This window comes from Drosophila hydei, unplaced genomic scaffold, assembly GCF_003285905.1.
Source record: "Drosophila hydei strain 15085-1641.00,03,60 unplaced genomic scaffold, DhydRS2 tig00000243-arrow-arrow-pilon, whole genome shotgun sequence".
In the NCBI taxonomy this organism is placed as follows: Eukaryota; Metazoa; Arthropoda; class Insecta; order Diptera; family Drosophilidae; genus Drosophila; species Drosophila hydei.
The window spans coordinates 607,812-621,884 of NW_022045693.1; the positions used below are offsets into that span (position 1 = coordinate 607,812).

The 14,073-nt window shown below is 41.4% G+C and overlaps 1 protein-coding gene across 1 annotated transcript in view; it reads left to right on the plus strand.

Annotated features, from left to right (window-relative positions):
- LOC111592848 (BAI1-associated protein 3) overlaps positions 1–14,073 on the plus strand; it is a 65,921-nt gene that overhangs the window by 14,210 nt on the left and 37,638 nt on the right. Inside the window, exon 2 of the mRNA XM_023305286.2 lies at positions 13,633–13,808. The gene's annotated coding sequence lies outside the window, so the exon portion shown is untranslated. The remainder of the gene's footprint in view (positions 1–13,632; positions 13,809–14,073) is intronic.

Genomic DNA, 14,073 nt, shown 5'->3' on the forward strand with positions numbered 1-14,073 from the left:
GGACAACTACTTCAGAGGGAGAGTGGCCCAGCACGAGGGGCGAAGCTGAGCACAAAAGTAAACATATTTGCCGGCTGTGCGATAAATTAAACAGCCAAAGGAGCCGCTATCCATCCACGTCCCAAGCTCCTCGCTGACAATAATGATGTGTGCATAAGTGGCTTGCACCCAACTGTGTCGGCGCACAGAATCCAATATAATCGCACCTCTGCTACAAGTGGGCGTGGCTGTAATGGCGCTTTCAACAATATAAGGCATTAAAAAGCTTTACGTGAGATTAAATTGTTAACATCGATAGTCTGAGGCAGTTGCCACAGCCGTTCGCGAACTGCAGGCGAACAAAACAAGAATCTTTCAATACTTTAAGGATTTAAAAAACACTTTTTTTGTTTGCGAATTATAGGCTTAAAGCCAGCTATTATGCTCGCTCACGTGGAGAAAGGAGTGCATGGAAGGCTGGAAGGCTGCAGACTTGAAATAAGAAAAAAATATACTCGTATCCCTGACTCTTTAAGATTATGATTTATATCTATATACTATAAGTGGTAGAACTGCTAGAAGTGCCACAGACTTGACATATATATTCGTGTATAGTATTATATTTATAATAGAACGATCTATGCTCCCAAAACTTTGACTGATGTCAAATTAAGCTTTGATTTAAAATGAAATCAATTCATTTTAATACGCTTGCAGTCTTAGTTCGTTTTCAAACACATGCATAAATATTGTATTTCTAAAATGGCGTCGCAAACATATGAATTTTACAGTTACTTTTTGTCGCAAAAGCAAAATATTGCGTATACGACGTGCTGGCCCGGAGCAGTAAATAGAAACGTCCAAGTTTTTAATAAACACGCAACGCGCCTAAAGTTTCTTTTATTTATTTTTATTTTTACTTTTATTTTCTTTTTGGGTGGCTACACACACACATACACACACAAGTTGGCTAACGCATTTACGAAGAAATATTTATATGATTACTTAGACAAAAAAAGTTTTTTCGAAAATGGCTAAACAAAGAGGCCGGGCAGCAATATTTTGGGCGCTGCCGCACATGTGTTATATGAAGTGTGATATGTTGTATAGCTGTGTGTGTGTGCTGTAAAAAGTGGCCATGTCGCGCTGCTTTATTAAATTAGTTGGCGCACTCAACGCGAAGCGCAGCTGAAACGGATGTCTGGCATATACAAACTTTTTCAATTTCCTGCCGAGTGTGTGTGCGTGTGTGTGTGCGAGTGTGTGCTACGTGCCTGGGTGTGTGTGTGTGGCATTTTTAGTGGCTGCCAAGCAGCGTTCATGATGGCATCAACTAGCGCTTCGCTGCCATTATATTTTCAGGTCAACATATAAGTAGTTGCCGTCGCTTAACTTGGCTAAATCAAAGCTTAGCAGCCCCTGCCCGCCTTGGCTAATATATAGTCGGCCATAAGCTGTTGTGGCTCGTTCAGGTATACACAGCTCATTGCATACACATATTTTATCTCATTTATTTCTGGTAATTTACTTTGATTCATCGATTTTGTAACAAATACGTGTCTATCCTTGTGTGTGTGTGTGTGTGTGTGTTTGTGTTTAGGTATTTTTTGTTTGGAAATAACATTTTATTGGATATTCTCGCTTTTGCCCTCGCAGCAAATACATCAATTCATGTTGCCTGTGTCGAGAACTGATTGAGTTATTGAGCTGGTCACTCATGTTCTTTTTGTTGTTGTTGTTCAGCTGTTATCTGTGTTGTTAGACATAATAAAAATACATAATAAAAGCACATAATAATAATAACAAGAAAAATACGCTTTTCTCTTGATATGACGCAGATTTAATGCCCTAACAATGAAGCAGTTCGTATGAAATATTTAAGCTGCATTTGTGTAACTTGTATCTGAAAACGATTATTGAATTAAAACTAGTTATTAGGACAGCATTTCAAATTGACTTGGAGCTACGTTAGGCACTTATGAGCAACTACAAAACAACACAATTCAGAGCTTTCAGTTGAAACTTTTAAGAAGATTAAGTTCGTAACCAAGCCATATACAGAGCCCTCAACATGCCTAATATAGTTTTCCTGGAAATCTTACAGCCCAACCATAGTAATTAACAGCAGTAAACTGACTGTCAACCTCTCACTGCGAACAGTCTAAGAGACAAACAGACAGCTCTATATTAATTCAACTCTCTATATTTCATAGCCTGTCAGAAGTCTGAATACAAAAAAGCATAGACACACAACTCAGCAGCTTTGTTGATATTTATTTATATATATAAGTTAACTTATAACACTTAGTTAGCTTATAACACTTAATGTTAGGTATTATTCAACACTTATTATCGGGTGCTAGACAAGTTAAGGAACAGCCCTGGCAAGGGCAACTCTACTTACGCCGGTGAGGCTATGATTTGTAAAAATATAGATCAGTCTCGTGTTTTAACTCGTACTGATAGGACATGCTAAAAATTGGTGTCATATAAGTAAAACTAAAAATAGTGAATATAATAAGAAAAACCAATAAAATTAACTGTTTCGATTATTCAAAAAAGAACAATTAAAAGCAGGGTTAAAAAGCGTTCTTCCAGTAAACCGCTTAAATAAATATTCACTCCGTCATTTGCTCGTTAAATGGCTTATTTCATTGTCTGAGCCCGAGGCCAGCAATAAGAGGCACAGTCGCCTCTCAACCTAACTTTCAGTCACCACAGAACAATTAAAAGCAGGGTTAAAAAGCGTTCTTCCAGTAAACCGCTTAAATAAATATTCACTCCGTCATTTGCTCGTTAAATGGCTTATTTCATTGTCTGAGCCCGAGGCCAGCAATAAGAGGCACAGTCGCCTCTCAACCTAACTTTCAGTCACCACAGGACTGGAAAACATATAATTGGCGCCCAACTAGTGGTCGGACTCCACAACCAACAACAATTAAGACAGCAGCGCGGGAGCTGCAATTGACAGATCTTATAAAGGGATTTTTTTTTTTTTTTTGTTTTGTGTTAGTTGAATCTTGTAAGTGGATACTCTAGCCAAAATTTTTCTTCAAACACAAAAAGTGTTAAAATTTATTTTATAAAAAAATAGCTAGGACTAGCGAGTATTTTATATTGCAATTGCATGTAAAAAAAAAAAAAAAATTAATGATCAGAACCAAGTGAGAGTGACTACTTTGGGAATTTTAGTGGCAGCAATTGATCATTCAGATCGTCAATAAAATTACATTGTGTTACTTTCTGTGTGTCTGAAGTTGTGCATGCAGTTCTCGTAGTTCAGAACTGCGACGTAATTCGACCCATCTTCTGACGGCCCGTTTTATTTTTCGCGACCACTGACCTGCGCATGTCTCGGTTCAACCAATAGAGAAACCCTCGCAGGCAGTCTAGCGACTCAGATTCCGACTGTGCAGTTCTCCCACCATCAGGTAGAATGGATGTAGATCAGCTTACGGAAGTAATAAGGACGGCTATCAGCAAAGCTTTAGCCGAACAGGCTGCTGTAAACCAGCAGAGGGAGCATGCATTGACTCAAAGAATTAATGAGTTAGCTGAACAAATAGCAGATGCATCCCCATTAGTTAGAAGTTCTTTTTTGAAAATGCTGAAGACCAGACAAAAGGCCTTTGCAGACCCAGACGAGACGTTGCCGTATAACACATCAGTCGTGGCTACCATTAGGACCATAGATGAGCAACCGATCTATACCAAGCTTTACCCATATCCAATGGGAGCGGCTGATTTCGTTAATAAAGAAATCAAAGATCTACTAAAGAATGATATAATTCAAAAGTCCGTCTCTCCCTACAATAACCCAATATGGGTAGTAGACAAGAAGGGCACTTATGAAGCGGGCAATAGGAAAATGAGGTTGGTAATGGACTTTCGTAAACTTAACGAAAAAACCGTGCCGGACAAATACCCTATGCCAAATATATCAATGATATTGGGGAATTTGGGGAGAGCCAAATTCTTTTCAACATTAGACCTCAAGTCTGGTTATCACCAGATCATACTCGCTGAACGCGACCGTGAAAAAACCTCTTTCTCTGTGAACGGGGGGAAATACGAGTTCAAAAGACTCCCCTTTGGATTAAAGAATGCAGCAAGCATTTTTCAAAGAACCATCGACGACATACTGCGAGAGCAGATTGGCAAATTTTGCTATGTTTATGTCGATGACGTAATCATCTTTTCAGAAGATGAGGAATCCCACATTAAACACGTGGATTGGGTCCTAAAAAGCTTACACGAAGCAAACATGAGGGTCTCCGTCGAAAAGTCACGTTTTTTTAAGAAAAGCGTGAACTTTCTTGGTTTCGTAGTCACCAGCACTGGCACCACGACGGATCCTGAAAAGGTTAGGGCAATACAGGAGTATCCAGAACCAAAAACGCTGTTCGAGGTTAGATCATTTCTAGGCCTCGCAAGTTATTACAGATGTTTCATTAGGGACTTCGCCGCAATAGCAAGACCCATCTCGAATATCCTGAAGGGTGAAAATGGAACAGTCAGTAAGCATAGGTCCAGAAATATAAAGGTTCAATTCTCTGAAGTGCAGCAGAGGGCATTTCAGAAGTTGCGCGATATTTTGTCATCCGAGAATGTAATGCTCAGGTACCCCGATTTTAAGAAGCCATTCGATCTAACGACCGATGCTTCGGCTCACGGCATAGGTGCAGTTTTGTCTCAAGAGGGTCGTCCTATAACAATGATTTCAAGAACATTGAAGGACAGTGAGGTTAACTATGCAACCAATGAGAGAGAGTTATTGGCCATTGTATGGTCACTTGCCAAATTAAGGCACTATTTGTATGGGGTGAAAGACATTAATATCTTCACTGACCATCAACCCTTGACCTTCGCAGTTTCGGAATCTAATCCAAATGCGAAAATCAAAAGGTGGAAAGCGCGCATTGACGAGTCTAATGCACGTATCTTCTATAAACCTGGCAAGGACAATCTGGTTGCGGATGCCTTGTCAAGACAGCAGCTCAACGCTATAAATGAGCAAGAAATTGAGTCCTGCGCAGCAACGATCCACAGTGAGGTATCTCTCACCAACACCATTGAGACGACAGACAAACCCTTGAACTGTTTTCAAAACCAGATAGTGCTAGAAGAGGCGCGTTTCCCCTTAAAACGAAGTTTTATTCTTTTTGGAAATAAGAAACGCTACTTGATCAGCTATACATGCGTCGAATCGCTGCTAGACGAGCTCGAAGATGTAGTCTCACCCAAATGCGTAAATGCTCTCCACTGTAATTTACACACGCTTGCAATGATACAAGATACATTGGTGCGAAGATACCCAGCCACAAAGTTCTGGCATTGCAAAAATCGCGTAGTGGACATATTTGCGGTTGGAGAAGGAAGGGAAATCCTCACAGTCGAGCATAATAGGGCCCATAGGTCTGCACAGGAAAATGTTAAGCAGGTACTCTCCGAGTACTACTTTCCACGGATGGCAAAAATTGCCAAGGAAATAGTACAAAACTGCAAAACATGTGCTAGGGCTAAGTATGATAGACACCCCAAAAAACAAGAGCTTGGAGAGACACCGATCCCCTCACATGTAGGAGAGATGTTACACATGGACATTTTCTCCACTGACAAGAAATACTTTCTCACTTGCATCGACAAGTTCTCTAAGTTTGCTATCGTCCAACCGATCGCTTCAAGAACCATTGTGGATCTGAAGCCAGCCGTAATGCAACTTATGAATTTTTTTCCAAAAGCCAGATCCATTTACTGTGACAATGAACCGTCATTGAATTCAGAGACCATCATGACTATGCTCACAAACAACTATGGGGTCAGCATTTCAAATGCACCACCATTGCATAGCATATCGAATGGACAGGTTGAGCGCTTTCACAGCACTCTGTTAGAGCTAGCCAGATGCATAAAGATCGACAAAGGCATAAATGACACCGTAGAAGTCATTTTACTGGCCACAACCGAATACAATAAGTCGATTCATTCGGTCATCGACCAGAGACCAGTTGATGTGGTTCAGGCGCACTCTGATGAGCCACAAGAGAAGATAGAAGAAAAGATCAGAAACGCTCAGACGACGCTCAGAGCTAGGGAGAACGCAAAGCGGCAGAATAGAGTCTTCGATGTTGGTGACAAGGTTTTGGTCAAGTCCAACCGACGGCTCGGAAACAAACTCACACCTTTATGTGTCGAGAAGGCCGTGGAAGCAGACCTGGGGACCGAGGTCCTCATTAAAGGAAGGGTGGTCCACAAGGACAACCTAAGATAACTCCCTTGTTTTTTTTATTACACCTTTTATTATAAGCCGCTAGGCAATTTAGAATAAGTTAGATATAGTTTTTCAATTTACCTTTAGCCACTTGGCATAATTTTTATAAAACATTTTGGTGGCGGGTACACCCGATGCCGGTCATTTAGAGTAGATTAGGTCCACTGAAATGCGACTAATGAATGCCAACAGTAGACGGATAGAAGTAAACACTGAGGTTCAAGACCAGCTTAACCAGTTAACATTTGCTGTCAATGGAGTTCTCGGGATAGCCAAAACTCACAAATTGATTTATTTATTTGAAACACTGAAACACTGTCCAGAAACAGAATGCGGACGATCGAGTTGCAAAGTTTAATGCTTGCTATTACTCTCGCGAAGGCTCATTGTTAGCCCAAACATTTTGGACTCCTCAGATTTAAAATCAATTTGGCTAGAGGAATCCATCAACACTATACATTTTATAACCAAATTCCCAAAAATTAAAAAAGCCTGCAGAAAAATTACGATTTATCCTGTCGTCCACAAGAACCAGCAACAGCTCTATTCGCCCCATAGTTGGATGCTAAGCCAGAACCACAGCATGCAAATCTACAAGCGGAATCGTTGAGGAAACCCCCTTGTTCACGGCACCACCACCAACAGTAGAAGCTCATCAGCCAGCAACAACTAACGAACTCTTCGCGGCGGCAGAGCCAAGCGACTCTTCATCCATACTAGAACCAAGTTGCTCCAACCGCTGCCCATCTCTGTCGACACCTGCCACGGCTGCCGGCTCATCCTCATCCTCATCGGCAGCGGCGTCACGTCAACTGCAGCTGCCGGCATTGTCGGCAGTTGCCGCACGGCAACAGCAGCTACTGCTGAACGGCTCTCTGAAGAGCAAGACGAAGACATTTCCTGCGTATCGAGCATCGGTGCGCAGCGAGAGCGACGACAAGGAGTACAGGGCGGCTAGCAGCAGCAGCAACACGATACCGACGACGGGCAAAAGTCGGCCAAGATCAGCGGCAAGAACTGTAACAATCTGCTGCACAACGCCGGCAATAAGCTAAGCGTGAGCAGCAACTCCTTCGGCCTATACGCAGCATCTGGCATCATCGCCCAAGAGCCCTGTCTCCAGCAACGGCCATCTGAACAAATACTGCCTGACGGACTTGACGCGCCGCAAGGCCGAATTCAATCGCCAGCTGAGCGCGCCGACAGACTACACACATCACTCGTCCAGTAACGGCTCATAGCATCGCTGGAGTGGTGGGACACAGTCATCACGGCCATCACGGGCACGTGCACGGCCAGTCATCGACGGCGCCAGCCACACTCAAGTCGCTGCAGCTGCACAACTTTGGTGTGCATCATCCGATGCCAAGGCCCACGTCCACGTTGTGCACCAACAGCTTCAACAGACGCCACATACGTAGGCGCAAGAGCAAGCTTAGTAAGCGCCTGCTGAACGGCGATAGCGAAGAATCAGTACGCTGCTCATACTGCTCCGTATTGAATGTGAATGAGAACGACTTGCGGATTTCATTCGAGAACACCTGCACCGACTCGCTGGTCACCGCTGCTAATATGCGACCAAGGAACCGAAATGGTGCACTTTGATGATGTGTCGTTGTACGGCACTCCGAAAGAGGAGCCATATGCTGTGCTTTAATCTGCATTGGCCTCACTCTTTGGTGGATCATCGACGCAAAGAAGTCCGCGAAGCACTTGCGAGGAGTCGTCGCTGGAATTGGGTCGGTCGAGGACGACCTTACACTTGAGGGGGGGGTAGTTAACTTATAACACTTAGTTAGCTTATAACACTTAATGTTAGGTATTATTCAACACTTATTATCGGGTGCTAGACAAGTTAAGGAACAGCCCTGGCAAGGGCAACTCTACTTACGCCGGTGAGGCTATGATTTGTAAAAATATAGATCAGTCTCGTGTTTTAACTCGTACTGATAGGACATGCTAAAAATTGGTGTCATATAAGTAAAACTAAAAATAGTGAATATAATAAGAAAAACCAATAAAATTAACTGTTTCGATTATTCAAAAAAGAACAATTAAAAGCAGGGTTAAAAAGCGTTCTTCCAGTAAACCGCTTAAATAAATATTCACTCCGTCATTTGCTCGTTAAATGGCTTATTTCATTGTCTGAGCCCGAGGCCAGCAATAAGAGGCACAGTCGCCTCTCAACCTAACTTTCAGTCACCACAGGACTGGAAAACATATAATTTATACATAGTTATTTATCACTGAAATTGGCTTAGCTGCAGACTGAAAGGATTCAATGTGATTTCCACGTATTAATCATACGCCATGTTGCACTTGAAATATCACAGTGAGCGACGCTTTGTTCTTGCATTTGGACAGCTATGATAATCGATTGTGATAAGATGAGGCAACAGACTGTGGCACAAAATTAAATGAAATTTCAACAAAATTAAATAGAGATATTAAGAGGAAGCGCGAGAGATAGAGAAACAAAGATAACAATTGAAATTGAATGCTGTAAAACTCAAGAATTCATTCAGTTGATTGGATCAATGACCAAACATCAGCAGCAAGAGCTATTAAGGGCAGCAAACAAAGAGGGACTGAGACTAAACGGGACAGTCGTAGCTACAAAAAAACAATAGCAGAGTGTGAGGCGAGAAAGTGAACGACCGGCAAATACCCTGTTTGCTGATGGCATTTTTTCTAATTGCTGGGTAGATTTTGAACAAGGCAAAATAGATTTTAAATATTTATATATAAAACCTACAGCTGCTCTTCTTCTTCTTGGTTTTATTATATATATAACTTTATTCTTTATAAGCCGTGCAAACTCTATGAAGCCAGCTATAAGCTGCTACACCTACAAGCAGATATACACCCGCTTGTGCCATTACTTAAGGGGCAAAGCTGAAAGTCAACTGACAGCCCACAGGAACTCGAGTCGACTAGCAACGCTCAGGACATTTTCATTGACAAATTTTGTGTGGGCGGCAGGCTCAATTTATCCTACGTTGTTGTGGTTCCACCTGACTGAAGCACAGGCAAATGTCCTACGGCCGCAGAGCGTGTGTGTGTGCGTGTTCGTGTATATATTTATGGCATACATGTGTATTTCGGCATAGGTTGGCAGCTCTGTTTATTGTTTGCAATTTGTTTTTAGCTGCACAAAACAGAACTTTATTTTTATGCGTCTGCGTGTGTGGGAGTGTGAGTGCCTCTGCGAAGCGCTTGTAGCCAACAGCTAAAAATGGCCAAGACGTGTTTGGCTATTTATAGACGTCGGCACCTTGCGCCTACCATATGCCAACTATAACACTAAAGCCAAGCTCTTATAACAACAGCCGAAATAGTCCTGACTGAATAAAGAGGAAAAACTCGTATTGACATTTAAGCTGCCACAAATTGCTTTTCTTTCGCGCCTCGCCACGCGCCCTTACACCCACTGCCTCCGTTAGTGTTGTTCTGTTTCTCTGCTGGCATTCGTCTGCGGCTTATCGTGCGCATTTCCATAACATAAAACGAAAAATTCAAATTATAACAAATTGAATTTTCACATATGCAAAAGGTGACAGCGGGCGTTTGCCAGGGCAAAAGTAGCTAAGACTGCTCGACTCGCAGACACCCTCTACTCCATCTAAGCCTCTTTGTTTACCTCTAGCTTGAAGCGTCTACAAATCATGCTTCATTAATCAAAGCGAAGTATCGATACTAATTCTGAAATATCGATAACAATTTATATTTTTTTGTATATCTCAAGGCAGAAGGAAGGGAAAACAGACTGAGTCTGAGCCAGTTCCGCCTTCTTCTGTCAGCTACACATATTTGACAAAAACCAATATACCCTGATTCCCATTGGGAATGGGTACAAATTGGTTTTCTGTTTGAAATATTCGTAAGTTGCTTAAAAGCACTTTTTAGAGTAGCTTAACATCAGCTTTAAATTATTAATATTAACTTATTCATTATTCATAAATCATTGCCTAAGGTTTTATATTAATGCTCGTTCAAGAAGGGAGTGGAGTATATTGGCTTTTGTGTTTTTACGTTCGTGGGGGTAGTCAAGATATCAGAGTCTTTAGATCTATTCCAGAGTTAACGAGCTGAAATTTAACTACATTCACCTGCTTTAATTATATTTTATTGTTTTTAGTCATGAACGAGTGTTAGGTAGTCGGTCAAGCTCGACTGCAACATTTCTATCTGCCTGTATGCAATTTGACTTTGACTTTTGGCTGATTTGCGATTTTAATACAATATTAAATGAAAACAATTCCTAATGTAATTCCTAGAAAAAGCATAGCTAATATTTTAAGCATTTTTATCCTATTTTTATTATGCTCTTATTTATTTTTATATTTCTTAATTGGTTTATCTGAACAGGAAATTCGATACACAGAGTTTCGCTTTGAGTATCTAGGATAGAAATTCATTTAAATGCAAGTTGAGCCTAAATTGATGTGAGGTGTGCAGATTAGTTAGTTGCAACAAACCAACTCCGTCAATACGTCAATCAATCAATCCCTGCATTGGCAACAATTTAGTTCTCTGTGGCAGCTTTAATGCCGTTGCTACGCGCATCTTCGATTTGTGCCTTACACGTTGCATGTTTTGTATTTATGCGTTGATGTTTTACGTGCTCGAAATACCAAAAAAATTCAACACACACACACGCACACACACACACACACCCGTTCATACATGTGTAAATTTTATATTGTGAAAATGCGAGCGAAAGGCAACAGCGAGCAGTCAACAGGACTAGAGCAGACTTAACTCTAGAGACAGCCACGTAGTTCGAAGCTGCTTGGTTGGTTCCTTTTTGGGCTGTTCAGCTACACAGTGAGAAAATATGTAAATATTTATAATAAAGAAACTGAAGTGTTTAATTGTTGGCTAAAAACATTTATAGCTGCAGAGGAAGCGTACTCGAAAATGCTTTCAAAACTTTCAAATATTATTTATTCTGAATGATATCTTTTAGCTTTATTTAATATTCTTTGGCAACTTCCGTTGCTAGCAGACTGCAAACAAAGTGTTGTGAGGAAGCTTATTTAAAATCGAAGTTTTCAATTAAACATTCATTTCATTTTGCTCAAATATCGAGAGCTTTTTGGAGCGCAGCGTGCTATGGCGTCCAATGCTTCAGCTGTTTTTTTATTTTTATTATATACTGAACCCATTAACAATGGGAATTCCGATTATAATGAGGCAGTGCGAGGTGTGGCAGTATATATATATATATATATATTCTTATATATATATATATATATTCTTGATCAGCAAGCTTTAGCGTGTATTGATCTGCTCCTATGAACCGAATAGCTAGAGATTTGATTTAATTCAGGGTAGCTCACAGTCGGGCACTGCCCACTGCAGCACTCTTGTGCTCAGTGTATTTGTATGCGCTGGCAAATAAAAAAAGGTTTGTATTTCAGTTAGCTGCCGTTCTGTTCCAACTGCCTCTCTCTCTCTCTCTCTCTTTCACTCCCTTTGCTGTTTGAAATTTATGTTGCTTTTGGCCACATATCATTTATGCATGGTCGTGTGTATGTGTGTGTGTGTGCTTTGTATATTCAATTTCATTCGTCAAAAATGCACACAATGTATTCGCATTTGTTTGCCGCAGCGTTTTCACCATTTCCTTTTTTCTTGTTGGGCATTTTTTATTAAAGTCTGGAAAATATTGACGTTGCCATTAACAAAAGCTTTTAGTACAAATACAGCTCAAAATGGCATTTAGCTGGCCAGCTAACTGACCCACAAATAAGCTCTGTGTGTGAGGGAGAGCGATAGCTACACTGAGAGAGGCAGTGGGAGAGAGCGACAGCAAGAGGCTGATGGCAGGTGGCACTCGCAAACGAGCCAAAAGGCAAACGAAACGTTGCTGTTGAGGCGACACTTTGACAGTTTTGTCATTTTGCGAAACTCCCACTCACACACACACACACACACACACCGGCACAGTTACTTGTTGTGCATTTCGAATTGCATTGTTGCCCCAAAAGCGAGCAGCTGCTGCACTTGCTGCTTGCTTCTTGTTGGCCATTTGATCAAGCCACATATTCACTTTGACATATTCAACAACAACAACAACAGCAAGAACAACGTCAGCAATAACTGTTAACAGCCATTAGTGCCGCTGCGGCTTTCATCTGACTTTGCATTGTCAATTTGAAGCTGTCCAGCAAACCTCTGACCACCCTCTGTGCCCATGTCTAGGCAAGAGCAAACTTTTACGAACAGCCGAACAGCAGCTGATGTTCATTAAAAATTAATGCGAATTTTAATTATGTTAACTGTGCTAAAAGGCAGCAAAATATAAAATGCTTTTTATACTCATTGAAACTCACCAAATTGAATAGAGTTAATTAGTTTTTGAGAGTATAGTTCTAGCTGCCTAGAGAACTTCATTGAGTTGCTGTCAGATGATATCGGAGATTGTCTAAAACTTTATCCTGTGACTGCTCTTCTTTAGGTTATATAATCGAGACTAATTTCGAGTTTTTATTTACAATAAATTTCGCATATAATGCAGCTGGCAGATTAAAATTGTATTGGGCATAGCAAAGGAAACATAAAGAAGATTAATGATGCGCACCATCGAAAGAGACTAAGCAAACAAAGTTGGCCAAATCCAACAAAACGACATTAATTGAATGAAAAGCCTCTGAAATGTCATTGAGAGCGAAATGAATTTTTACATATTTTTGCTGGCTTTTTGTTTTTGTTTCTTTTTTTGAGTTCTTCAATTCCCCAAAGATGATTTTCGGGCCACTTTATCCCAAAAATCAATTTGTAGCTCACATTAAATGTACTCAAATGACCAAAATCAAGCCAAGAGAAGGCAAAAGCGCTGCGCAATTCACCTGCTGCGGCAAGCAATCAGGCGTGCAGCCTGATGGGACTTAAGTGAACTTAAGTGCGTGAAGTCAACAAAAACGGAAACGGAAACTCATGCAAGTTGGGCGGAAATGTTGAAACGACAGCAGCGAACGGCAACTGCGATGCTGACTGAGCTGGCATAAAAAAGTAGCACACGAAGACCCTAAAATACACACACTCGCACACACACACAGACATTCGAAGCGAGGGCCTGGCCTGTTTTTTGTAGCATTTTATTTATGTACGCTGGGGCGTATACGTAACGTGACTCGACGCTCGTAAAGTGTTGCAAATTGTTGCCGCTGTTGCCTGTTGCCAGTTGTTGGCTTTCTTTCTACCTGTCTAGCCGCAGAAATCCATACAACTCCAAACATCTTGCCTTTAATCCACACAAATTAAGCTCTAAATTAGAAACGCATCACTCGAACGTAATTGCCGCGATTTCTTCTGCGTCTTTCCTAATATATATATATATATATCTATATTTTATATCTTGGCTTTATCTCTTGCAGTTGCCGCCCAGCATTACGTGCCCTGCATGGCAAGCACTGTAAGCCATGTAGCCTAACTGCAGAAAAAGACAACTCTTGGCTTGACACTAGCTGATGATTGGAGGCGCTACAAGCCACCCTCGCTACGACGCACCCCTCTAAATGAGGTGCCAGCAAATTGTTGACGCGGCTTCGTGGTGCGTATGAAACTTGATGAATTTTGCATAAGTCTCGCTGGCTTTTTTTTTGTTTTTTGCGTGTGTCGAAAGTGTCGCAATTCACAGCACACTCCCACACACACACTCAGAGAGGCAGAGAGAGAGAGAGAGAGAGAGAGAGAGAGAGAGAGCGAGGGGGAGAGAGCGGGAAATACATTCATGTCCGGAAATGCTGCTCGGTCAGCTGGCGGCCGGCAGCTCTTTTGGGCGCCTGACAGTGACAGCAATTATGCATAATTCATAT